Source organism: Cryptomeria japonica, chromosome 3, assembly GCF_030272615.1.
Source record: "Cryptomeria japonica chromosome 3, Sugi_1.0, whole genome shotgun sequence".
Taxonomy (NCBI): Eukaryota; Viridiplantae; Streptophyta; class Pinopsida; order Cupressales; family Cupressaceae; genus Cryptomeria; species Cryptomeria japonica.
This window is the reverse complement of record NC_081407.1, coordinates 574,510,544-574,523,266: the sequence shown is the minus strand read 5'-3', so window position 1 is coordinate 574,523,266 and position 12,723 is coordinate 574,510,544.

The window sequence follows — 12,723 nt, the reverse complement described above, 5'->3', positions numbered from 1 at the left end:
CGCTAAGCAGTGAGCGATATGCACCAACAGACAAACTGGATGCGCTAAAGGATGGTATCAACGCACTAATTCATGTTTTTTGCGTACCTGCAATATTAGTCCTGCATTAAAAATGATCTTTTAAATGGGTTATGCCCCACGGTGGGCACCAAAAATGTGTGCGGGAAAAGTGAGGGGATGAAATGGAAAATGTGATTTCAAACTAGTCCACACACCAATGGGACTCTTGGTGCAAGTTATGGATTTATATTGAATAACTCAACTTCCCAAGGGATGTTACATTATTCTCTATTTCACAAGACCCCTCAAGCCAATGCCTTTGCTCTCAGATCACTGAGCAAAGTGACTTAGGGATGACAATCAGGAAAACAAGGGATATTGATCAATCTAGCATGGATGCATTCCTAGTTATGCATGATACTAAATCTAACATGATTTAAACTAGCATGGATATGATAACAAAATGAAAGGATTAGTAACAAAACTATCCTAACATGTTATACTAGTCTAAGATGATTATTATGTGATAATGCAAATGCCTATTTAAGATGCTATGAAGATTATCAAAGAGAGGCTAAATTCTTGATTAAAATGATTTAGATTAGATGGGTAAAATGTCTATAAGTTTGATACTAAAGACTTGGATATGAAAATGGAGGAATGAGGGCTCTATTTATAGGAAAAACAGGGCAATGAAGGTCAAGATTGGATAATCTTAACAAGGGCCAGGATTGAAAGTTATCAATCCATGTTTATAATTCTCACCAATAAAATGGTGACAATTGTCAACATAAGACTGCTTGAGAGGATATGTAAGAAGCATTAAATGCTTGAGAAGACCTCATGGTTAGATTAGGGGGTAAGGGTTTAGGTTAGGTTAAGGTTATCCATTGGACAAAGCTTTTACCCAAAGGATAAACTCTTGTGCAAGGGTTAAAGGAATAACCATGGTCAAAGCAATGAATGCTTGATGAGAGCCCTGGGTTAGATGTGGGTTGAGTTAGAGAGAAAGTCTCTAATCATGCAAGAGGGTTGAGTTAACCATTAATGGTTTGGAAGACTTTCAAGGTTAACTTGTTGAAGACATAAAGCCTTTAATGGTTTTCAAAGACTTTGAGGGTTTGAGAAGTGACTTCCCTTTGTTTAGGGATGTGAGAATATTTAGGGGATAGGTTAGGCTAATTTAGAATTGATTAGAAGAATCTAGAAGGGGATTTAGAGAGGCAAGTGGGAGATGTAGGAGAATACAAGTGGATGGAGGGTAATTTTAATTAAAATAAATTACTTTATTTCAATTAAAATAGATGTAACTTGCATAAATACAAGTGGGGGATTTAAATAAATAAATTAAATTTATTTATTTGTAATGAACAATTTAATTAAATGTAAATTTAATTAAAAAAAGGGGAGAAAGGGGAATTAATTAAACAAAGTGATTTATTTAATTAAAGGCTATGAGAGACTTAGGTGAATTTAATTAATTAAATTGAATAACTTATTTAATCAAATAGATGAATGTGAATGATTAAATTAAATTTAATTTAATTTAATTAAATAGAGGAATGAGATTAAAATGAATATTAAATATTCACTTAAGAAAGTGGTCATTTTTATCCATCTACACAAGTCATACAAAAGGACCTGATAAGGAACAAATTAAAGCAGTTCTACAAAAGGTCTAGGAATTCATGAAGCAAGATTAGAATGGAGTGTCTAAAGATACTTAGTATTTTTCACAGTAGATGCATTTTTTAATAAGACATTGACACCTCAAGTGTCAATTTTATATTTAGTTTTTGTACTTAGGCAATGCACGAGTCCAAAGTCAATAAGGACTCTTCTTTGAATTAGTCATAGTATTTTCCTAGTTTCATGTTGCACCTTTCTTCTATATATATGAGGTTGCTCATTATAATTTGAATCTATTATCGTTAATCTATATGTTGAAACTCTGTCGAAGTGAAGAGCAAAAGTGAAACTTTGTGTTCCTCTTGTGATTTTACAAACTTGATGAAATAAGAAGAAAGCTTTGGCATCTAGACTTTATGTTGGATTCATTTGTGTTTATGGTGAGGATGTTCTTGTGTCATTTTCATTATAAATTCTTATTGTTCAAGTAAAGGTGTGTTGAGAGAATATTATTAAAGTGTAGAAGCAATTGTTAACTTGTGAACTTTGTGTCATATCTTGACTATTGTTGTAAATTATTTCTTGAAAAGAGAGGAAAGAATAGCATCTATCTTGAAAAAAGAGGATAGGATGATGTACCACCCATGTTAGAATAGGAGTTAGAAATTTATATCTTATTTTTCTAGAATAGAGTAATAGATCAGAAGGGGAGTCTTCCCTTAATAATTGGAAGAGATTTAATCTCGTGTTGCTATGGTTGAAACCATAATTTTGTAAACACTTCTTGAGTTGACAAAATTTTCATCCAACGGGATAGATGTGAGAAAATGGTTACAATGTTGTTTTTTAGGATGATGGTTGTGAGATCCAAAAGGGATCTAAAATTGTTATTGTAGCAGGGAAAAGGACCAGTGGAAACATGTATCAACTAGAAGGAGCTACAAGACATTGTTTGTTATCTCAAAACAATAATTGTTGGCTCTGGCATCGGAGGATGTGTCATATCAACTTTGATAACTTGGTGAAGATTAGTTCATCAGGTGCAGTGAGAGATTTACCAAGGCTGACCAAACTACATAACAACATTTGTCGAGAATGTCAAGTTGGAAAACAAACGAAAGTAACATATAGAGGAAGGAGCATTCATCCACTACTTTGTTGGACTTAGTGCACACATACTTATATGGTCCTACCAGAACAAGGAGTATACAAAGTGAGAAGTATTTCATGTTGTTGATTGATGATTATTCTATAATGTCATTGGTTGCATTTTTAAGAGAGAACTTAAAAGCATTAGAAAAATTCAATATTTACAAGGCTAAAGTTAAAAATATAGTTGACTGAAAGATTAAGTGTTTGAGGTTTGATAGAGAAGGAGAATTCAATTCTGATGAGTTTAACAACTTTTGTGAGAAACATGGTATTAGAAGACAATTGTCTACTCCTAGGACACCACAACAAAATAGTTTAGTAGAAAGGATGAATCAAACTATACAAGAAGCAAGCAGAATAATGATCAAAGAATCAGATTTTGTGAAAGTATATTGGAGAGAAGAAATTCACATCATAGTATACACTCTTAATAGAATTCTATACCAAAAAAGACATGGAAAGACATCATATGAGCTATGGCATGGTAGAAATCCAACAGTGAAATATTTTAAGGTATTTGGAAGCAAGTGCTATATCCGGAGAGATGAAGATAATCTTGGAAATTTGATAGCAGAGTAGATGAAGGCATATTCCTAGGATGAACAAGATCATTGAAAGTGCAAATGTGAAGGTTGATGAAGACATTTCTAAAGAGTCTAAATAATTTGTAGGATATGAGTCTGATGAATCGGCTGATAGAAAAAGGGGAGAGAAAACAAGAGAAGGAGAAGAAGAAAAGGAAACTTAGAAAGCTCCAGCATCCACACTTAAAACCCCAAGATATGTTCAAAAGAGTTATTCAGTGGATCAAATTATTGGAGATAAGAACAAAAGAATTATCACAAGAAGCAAAGTAGCTCAAGAACAAGTCTTGTTATATTTACTGTTAGAGATTGAACCGAAAACAGTAGAAGAAGCATTCTCTCTTGGCTCCCGGTTAGTTGCTTGGTCAAGTAAGAAGAAAGATTCTCTCTCTTTATCTATAGCTAAAGCAAAATATATTGCAGCATCCTCATGTTGCACATAGATTCTATGGATGAAGCCGAATTTGAAGGATATTGGTACAACATTCAATGAGCCCATCTCAATTATGTGTGATAACACTAGTACAATAAACATTTCCAAGTGTAGCATCATAAAATTGTGATCTTGCAATTTTCAACCACAAATGTGGGTCTTCACATTGGTGAATTGAATCCCCAAGCTTGATTGGAAACCTGAGACTTGTTCAATCCCTGAAAACTGCACTTTCTTGCATCCTGCACTGCCTAAACCTTTCTCTTTGTCCTAGATAAGGGTAGGACAGGGGCATGGCACCCCTGTCCCCCCTAAGAAAGGGGTGTGGTACCCCTTTCCTTGCCCTATTTTGGGCCCCGACCATTCAAACTTTGCATTGGGCTTTGCATTTTGGAAGTGGGAAAAAATTCCCTATGTCAGTCTATGACAAAAAATCAGTCAATTAACCCTAATTGACGAATATATAAGATGCATTCTCTCTCCCATTTGGCATAATTCAATAAGCGGATGAGTTCAATAAGTGGAAATTATGATCCTAAGTGAAATCAAGAATTGAAGCATTCAAGTATCCTTTCAAGAATTGAGCATTCTCAAGTCTCCTTTCAAGGCTAGGTGTTGCATTCAAGTCAAGGATTCAACCATTGAAGAGGATATCTCTTTCATCATTAAATTCCACATAAGCAACTCTATCTACATTTCAATTGCATCCTCCCTTGAGGTGAATTCTGTTTCAGTCTTTCATTTACATTTACTTGCAAGTACTACTTTTCATCATTGTTAATTCCAAAACTGGGGTTTGACCTGAAGGCAAACCCCCAATCCCAACCCTATTTCCTCTCTTTTCTGTGTGTAGGTTGTAGGAGTGCAATTGTATTTGCAAATTCGGACTTCATTCTCAAAGGCGGAAACACCCTTTTCGGCGCACGGATTTTTCGAAGGACCGTGTGCACTTTCAACACAGTCTTGACAACTTTCACTCAAATTTGCAGGGGAGCTTCATCTCGACATTTTACTGCCAATTCCAAGTGCACAACTTCATCCTACATTCCTATCTCAAGTTATGGTCATTTCTTTGTCTCTCTTACACTTAGTCTTAAATCGCATAATTCAACCTTTTACATTCTAAAAGAGGGGTTACTTTTACTTTCCAAATCCATTGTCAATTCACTTAGCATTCAATCTCTTCCTATTGAAATTGGATCTAGTGAATTATCCCCCTTCTTAATGTAATGTGTGTGAAAAGGTTAAGGAGAATCTTTTGTGAAACTTTCACTCCTTCTCTTGAGGAGAGAAAAGCTTTCCTCTTGATTTCTTCATCACCTTCTTTCACCACCATTACATTTTGGTGAACCTGACATCTTACATGCTTACCATTATAAATCATTGCATAATTTTCATTCACAAGTTTAGTTTTCCTGCAAATTTACAAAACTTAGTGGTTAATTCAATCAAAACCCTAGTTTTCAAAAATTGGAATTGAACTTGTGTCTTGTTAAAAATTGCTATCTATTATTTTAGATCTAAAAATTTATTTCGTTGAAAAATTCAATTTCGTCATTGTCTTGTTCAATTTGCAAATTCAAATTTACAAAATTAAGTGGTTAGTTGTCAAAACCCTAATTTTTAAAAATCAACTTGAACTTGTGCAAAAATTCAATTCACATTTAATTTTCAGATTTAGGATTGTTTTCAAATTTGTCTTCTTGTTTAAAATTCAAATTTTCAATTTCCCTCCCTTTTCCAAAATTCAAAATTTTAAAATCTAGTGGTTAGCTCCTAAAACCCTAATTTTTAAAATTAATTGGATTTTGTACAAATTTCAATCAATTTCAATCAATTTTAGTTTTTTAAACATTCTTCAAGGTGGCCCTATCCATTAGGTTTGACCTTTTTCAAATTTGCAATTCAATTTCTTGTCTTTTTCAAAACCCTAATAGGGTCCTATTTTCACATTCAAACCTTAATTTTGCATATCTAAACTTCGTAAAATCAACCAATTTTTGGGGGTTAGCTTTAAAATCACCGTAACTTTCATCCCTGAAAATTTCCAAAAAAGTTGAGAGGACTGTGTGCACTTTCAACACAGTCCCTAGCTTTTTTCTCGAAATTTCAGGAGACTATTATGACTGTATCTAATTGCTTAAATCCAGAAAATTGGCTGATTTTATTGAATTTTGCTATCTCTAAAATCAAAAATATTTCCCAATTTCAATATCACAACTTTCAAGGAAAAAATTGAAATTAAGTGGTTAATCTGCCCTGATTTTAAAAATTCAAATTTTGACAAATTTAATTTTGAAATTAAGTGGTATTCCATTGGCCCTAATTTTAATACTCAATTTCTTAAATTATTTTGGAAATTGTGTCATTTCTCCTTTCAACAAAGTTCAAATTGTGTAATCATAATTTCCTTGAATTTTGCATTATTCAATTTTGCAAACTTTGTTCCTAAAATTCAAATTTTCCCCCTAGTGCATGAGTTTTACCACTATTAGCCCTACCTATACTATCCTCGTTATACAAAGCATTAGATTAAGGCTTCCCGAGGTTTAATTATCGAGGAGATGGAGCCTAATTTGGGTGACTTCTTCAATGAGCATAATGCTAACTCTTCTCATCCTAATAACATCTTTACTTATCCAATTGATGATTCCAATGATGATGAAGAAGCTTTGACTAGAGTATCTATTGATCAAATTTCAAAATTGGATAATCAATTTGACAACTCTCAACAATGGATGTCCCAAGGATGCCCTAATAGTGAAGCTCTTCCAATAATTGAAGGTCTCAAGTGCATGATTCAAAGTGATAAGAATGGAATTGATATATTGCGTGGCATTTATCATATTGTTGATTCTAATGTCATGCCTATAAAGAGTTGTGCTGAGAACTTAGGTTATTCATAACCTTCTACATAAATCAATCATTATATTCCTTTGACCACTCCAATGGCTAGTATTCCTACTTTCACTTCAAATATAATGACTACATCAACTCAAAATATCATACCTACAACCATTAGTCATGGGGGAAATCCCTCTTCTTCAATAAGCCCTTCATCCTTATCCATGCCTTAAATAAGTATTCCCCTTTCCTCTCACCCAATCAATGTAACGCAAGGGGGAAATTCATCCAATCATTCTATTCCTCCTTTTAGTGTCCCATTTCCTACTCAATCATCTCCTATGCCTACTTACCATAGTGTTCCTCCACCTTATTCTCAATCAATGCCTTCTTTCAACAACATCACACCACCTTCTCAATCAAACACATCTAATATGAATTCTTCAATCGAATCAACCATTAATAATCTTGCTCAAATTGTGTCATCATTGCAACAACAAATCTCTTCTATGAGTCAATCCAAGTTTAGTATGCCCACGTTCGATGTTGAGAGCCCACTTTCTCTTGATATTGTTAGAGTTGTCCCTCCTAAACATGTTGAAGTCCCTCAATTGGAACTCTATAATGGAAAAGGTGATCCTTTAACACATGTCAAGATATTCCAAACTTTGTGTACTGACTTTGCTTATGATCAAAGATTACTTTCAAAATTGTTTACTAGAACATTAAGAGATAAGGCTTTACAATGGTATTGCTCTTTGCCTTCCTATTCTATTACTTTTTTTGAACAATTAGCAAATGCTTTTATTCAACAATTTCAAAACAACATAGGTCCTAAAATCATTTTGACTGATTTAATGCATTTTAAACAAGGTGTTAAAGAAAAAGTGACTGATCTCATTGGTAGATATAAGCATTTGTGTTCTCAAATTTATTTTCAAGTTCTTGATAATGATATTCAAAGAATTTTAATTTCTAATTTGCAAAAAGATATTAGAGACAAACTTCTCCTTTCTGAGTTTACTTCCTTTCCTCAGTTGTGCCCAACACTTCACAATTATCAACTGACTATGAGTCAACTCGAGAAATCCACTCCTATGGCTCCAAGTGATAAGGGTGACAGTGTTCAACAACCATTTGCAAAGTTCAAACCAAGTAAAGGATTCATCAAATTCAATGACAACATCAACAACAACAATGTGAATGCTACAATAGGTGTGCCTCCTATTTCTAAATTTTTCAGAAGAGAAAGACAATTTACTCCTTTAAATGAATCTTTACATAGAATTATGTCTCAGTTGTTACAAAGAAATGTTATTAAACTTCCTCCAATAAAAACAGTTGACCCTTCTAAGGCAGCCTCATCCTACTTTGATAATAATTCTTTTTGTCAATTTCATCGTCAACTAGGTCATGACACTGAGAAATGTTTTGCTTTGAAAAGTAAGATTCAATATTTGATTTATAATAATAATATATCTGTGGAATGTGTGAATGATAAGGGAAACAAATCAATAGCCCCTCCTAATCAAAATCTTAATATTTTTGCCGATCCTTTACCTTCTCATACCTCTAACGTGATTGAGACTGAACATACCTCTTTCTCTCCTTCTGATGTGACTACTACAATTCAGAATTTGGTGAATATGATAGAGAAATAATGAAAACCTAAGGACTTATGTATCACATTTGACCCGAGTGAGACCATTAGAGAACCTTATGGGCCCATAGTTTCAAAGATTCAAGAAATGCCTTGTCGTGGTGTGCTTATAGATCCCTCTTGCATAGTTAATGTCATCACTAAGGAGTATCTTTTCACTTTACATTTGCATAAACTAATCTATGATGACACTAATGTGGTCGTTAATTTATTTGATGGAATCTCTTGTCCTTCCATTGGTTCTATCACACTTCCTATTGAGGTTCACACTAAAACTATGGATGACAACTTTATTATCATTCCTTCCTCTGAGAAATTTCATGTGAAGTTGGGCTATCCTTGGCTATCTTCCATGAAGGCTATTGCTTCTCCAATCCATAAATGTTTGAAATTTCCCCACAATGGAGAAATCATAATTGTTAACCATAGGTTATTTCGACTAGCCGAGAGAAGCCCTAGTGTTCCTATTGATTTATTTTGGCCTAAACAATTCTAATCTCTTCCACCAAGAAGCGATGCTCTCTTTCAATCTTATCAAAAGTGGAAGAAAGATATGATCTTATCCTTAAGCCAACCTATAACTTCAAAACTTGGCATTCCTATCATTCTTGAAGATGTGGTTCTTTCCTTGATGGATAGAACTAACCCTCCTCCTAAGGAAGATTCCCAACCTATTCCAATGAATGAGACTATACCTTCTCCTAAGAAGAATAACAATATTCCTCCTAAGGTTAGACCTGTACCTCCTCCTCATGATGGACCTGGTCTCCTTCCTACACCAAACATTCCTTCTTTATATAGTACAGTTCTGCCTCCCTGCTCTTATAGAGAGAAGAGGCCCACCTATCCTCTTGTCCAACCTAAAAGACCTCAACCTACACCTCCAACTACCAAAGATGAGAATATTTCTCCTTCAACAAATATTCCTCCTTTCATAAATATTCCTCCTCCTTCTCAATCTTTCGCTAAGACACAACGGAATTGTTGTGTGAGAGACCATCAATGAAAGCATCATGCTTGAGCTCGCGAAGTTGTTCTTCAAAACATCCAATCTCCCAACACTCCAATAGTTGATATGATTCCCTTTTCTCCTAAACAAGATGTTGAACCTACATCTCCAAATCATAAGTTGAAAAAAACATGTGATGGTTTTCCTCCTATTCGTGTTTGCGCTCCTCTTTTTTATAAATCTTGATGAAGAAATAGGTGAAAATGTTATTCATGGTCGCAATACAACTCCTAATACTTCTGATAGTGACTATGAATATGTTGATGTGGACAAACACTTATTTGTAGAATTTCAAAAGCATTAATCGTAGCTCCTAGAAATGAATATAGTGACTTATCACATGAGCATAGTCCTTGTTTGGATCTTGTGATAGCTCCATCTATTGTGCTCGATGTCACTCCTCTGGCATGTTTCCTGCCTTCCTGAAATAGTGATCAACAAGATCGAGAGGTGGATGATGTGTTAGACTAGCTACATTAGCACCGTAGATCCTCCACCTCTCTCTTTTCTTTCTCTTTTGTGATTATTCTTCTATGTGTATACTTGTTCTTCTATGTTCCCTATTAATGTCTACTTGAGGATGATGCAAAGCATTGAGATCTCTTTTGTTCTCTTTCATGTTGACTCAAAAGACATCTTCTATTCCCTTTCTTCCAAGGAAGTTTCCTTCCTTTGGGGAATGACAATTATTCTATACACATATATACATATGATATACATGAGTTATCATATAGCATACTGACCCCAAGGAAAGCAAAACTATGTTGTCTTTTGTGTTTTGTGTTCTTTATCCTTGGGTTTATTCCTCAATTGGGGGCTAAATCCTTGTGATAGTGTGCTCTCTCTCACTTTCTCTCTTGAGTGTGTCCTACCTTAAATCAATCGCTCCCGATAAGGCATGTGTGATCGCTTTAACGTGGGGGAATACACTCCACTCATATTTTCCCTCTTGATAATCAAAGTTACTTAGTGAACTTGGCTTTACTTTGTAATTTTTGGTATCATTTCTTTGCATGACTCATAGTGAGGGAAACCTTGCTACATGCAATCGTCGTCCTTCCCTCTTGATCTTACCTTTTACTTTTTCAATCAATGTCATAAGATCCTTAGTCCACTGGGGGCTTGGTGTATCTTGTTGGTATTTTGGTATGGTTTTGTCATTGATGTCAACACCTACTAAAACACTAGCACTTTGGAGATTCAGAAGCATTCACGGCAAGCAAGTAACTATTGCACAGTTACTGGTATATGGTTCACCGGCAGGATATAATGATCATCGGCACTTGAAATGATATGGAAGACACTTGGTAATATCAAAGACATCATTTGGATATCTTATCTTAATGAATTAATCATTGGTATATTCATATTTGCATATTTTCTTTTACCGGCAAATAGGTCCAGGGTTACCTAGGGTTACATCGGCGAGTTTATCTTTTCTAGATCAGCATGGCATGCTACGGAAATGATTAATTATTGTTGTAAATGCATTAAGTTGACACGTTCAATCAGTTATTGCATCAGATATTATATTATTTGTAAAATGTTTTTATTATAATATATTGTAGAGCCGACCTACTAAAATTGGTCTTAGGTTATGGTATAAAGGTAAGATCTTACTTGTAAGATCAAGTGTGGAATGCGAAAAAGAATTGTGTGAAGGTATATGCGAGATTAAGCAGTGCAATACACGTAGACATCATTTAAAGGTGAAGCTAGGTTTATGTGAAAGCATATCAGCATTACACCGGTACTGAATCCAGCATATGAAGATGCTATTTTGTGCAGTACATTATTATTAGATTTAACCATCCAACTGTAGTCAATGTGACTCCCATTTTGTGATTGAGCAGTGAGCTCTAGGCTGTTGGCCTTTCTGCATATGCAGACCCCATTTATGTACACTTACTATTTGCAACAGTATCATCTGATTGTGGGTAAGGTTTCCCACCATGGTTTTTCCCCTTACAGGGTTTCCATGTACAAATATTGGTGTCATGTGTTGTGGATGACTTTGTGTTTATGTTTCATGCATTAATCTTTACCAATATAGCAATTAACTGTTAAAACTGTCTACCAGCATACTTAACTGGTTTATCGGTATTAAGCATTAAGTTGGTTAAGTTGTTTTTAGTTTGAATTTATTTGACAACTGATTCACCCCCCCTATCAGTTGTCTCTGGGACCTAACAATTGGTATCAGAGCTTAGTCCTCTTTTGCAGAAGTTTAACAACTTGAGGAGATCCAATATCTACTAATTATTTCAGGAAGGACAGTCCTAAACTTGATGGAACCAACTATGATATATGGAAGATCAGAATGGAGACACATCTAAATTGCATTGGTAAAGATGTCTGGGAAGTTACAAAGAAAGGTTACACTACTGTTGTACCTAGTCAGCCTAGTCCAACTACCTTGGCTAAAGATGAGGAAAATGATTGCAAAGCAAGAGAAGCACTTTTGAGCGCATTATCAGATAGGTCTACTACTAAAGCTATTTGGACTCATTTGGAAACACTGAATGAAGGAGATTCCATAGTCAAAATTGCAAAACTTGAAAGCTTCTGGGTCAGGTATGAACATCTGAAAATGGAAGAAGATGAAAGGATTTCTGCTTTTATGGAAAGAGTAAATGAAATTGTTTTGGGTATTAAATGTTGTGGAGGAACCTTAAGTGAGGATGAAATTTTTTCAAAATTTTAAGAGGATTGCCACCGGCATATAAAATGAAGGTTATTGCTATAAATGAGTTAAGAACAATGCCTAATACATCAGTAACTAGGGATACATTGACTGGGAAACTTTCAGCTTTTGAAATTGAAGAATTTGGTCCTGTTTCTACTATTAAGATAGATTTAGCCTTTAAAGCATCAACATCATCTACTCCATCATTTGACAAATCTGATTGGAAAGCCTTTTATGCAAGAGAACTTGAAGAAAACAGGAAAGAAAATGAATAACTTGAAGAACTTGAAGCACTATTTGCAAGGAAAATGCCTAAAGGTCCAATTGGAAGTAAATATGAAGGTAAAGCACCCTTTAAATGTTTTAACTACAATAAGATTGGTCATATGGCTTCAAGATGCCCTGATAGACATGCTAGACTAAGAGAAGAAGCTAGAAGAACATACAAGCTTAATCCTGAATATCAGAGATACAGATTTAAGAAGAACAAAGACAAATCTTGTTACATTGTTGATGAAGGTGTGACTGATGATTCTGATGAGGATCCAGCAAACAATGGATGGGTTTTTGTTGCTATAACAGAAGATCAACCGGCAACTACTGCTCAACCGGTAGAACAAGCCCTAGCAACTAAAGTTGAAGTAAAGAATGAATGGATCATTGACTCAGGATGCTCACATCATATAATAGGAGACAAAGGTAAGTTCTTGAACTTTCAAGAATACA